The following is a 1,095-nucleotide window of genomic DNA, read 5'->3' on the forward strand; positions in this document are numbered from 1 at the left end:
GGATTGAACCGTTTATCCGTATTTTCGCATGTTGCCTGTCTACGGGGTTGACATCGGGCGTACCCCAAACACCGGATTGCGTAATCAGATATCCGGTTATCGTTTGTTGAGAAATATCACGTTCCTCGGTGACGACGCCCGGCTACCCGGCGACTGTCCCTTGACCGCGATTCGTCTCCCCGGAGGACGCCGTACCGCTACGCACAATATTTTTTTACACGGCCGCGATGCCCAGCTACCCGGCGACTCTCCCTTGATCGCGGTTCGTCTCCCCGGAGGACGCCGTACCACTACGCACAATATTTTTTTACACGGCCGCGATGCCCAGCTACCCGGCGACTCTCCATTGATCGCGGTTCGTCTCCCCGGAGGACGCCGTACCGCTACGCACAATATTTTTTTACACGGCCGCGATGCCCAGCTACCCGGCGACTCTCCCTTGATCGCGGTTCGTCTCCCCGGTGGACGCCGTACCACTACGCACAATTTTTTTTTACACGGCCACGACGCCCAGCTTCCCGGCGACTCTCCCTTGATCGCGGTTCGTCTCCCCGGAGGACGCCGTACCACTACGCACCAACATAGTAGATGTACGCGTGTGTATCCGGTGTCAAATCGTTTTTTCATATTCTGTTTTACGTTAGTGGGAGTCCGGGTAAAGTCAACTCCGGGGACCGAATCGAGAACAAATTAATATCCCCCTTCAACCTGTAAATTCCCTGGATTTGTCCCCGACAGTCGGTCATCAATTTCTGTGAACCCCGTCGGAAATCATCGTGTAAATATCACAGGATTTAAGAGCGATAAGAATTTAGTGAATCAACATGTGGTTGCGTTCAACCTCGGGAATGGCCGATTGACGGGACACGGGCAGGGAAAATGATTACGAAAATCAACTGGTGGTTGCGTTCAATCTCGGAATGACCGACTCACGGGGCACGCCGTCCGGGAACTTCATATCGTAGGGTTCAATATCGGGAATGACCGACTGACGGGGACAATATCTTGGGGAAAAGGAGGATGGAACGATGCACGGTGAAATCCAAAGTGTCCGGGTGGTTTGCGGACCGAGTCCCCGGTACTCACGTCCGAAGT

This window comes from Acyrthosiphon pisum, unplaced genomic scaffold (genome assembly GCF_005508785.2).
Source record: "Acyrthosiphon pisum isolate AL4f unplaced genomic scaffold, pea_aphid_22Mar2018_4r6ur Scaffold_21498;HRSCAF=24125, whole genome shotgun sequence".
Lineage (NCBI taxonomy): Eukaryota > Metazoa > Arthropoda > Insecta > Hemiptera > Aphididae > Acyrthosiphon > Acyrthosiphon pisum.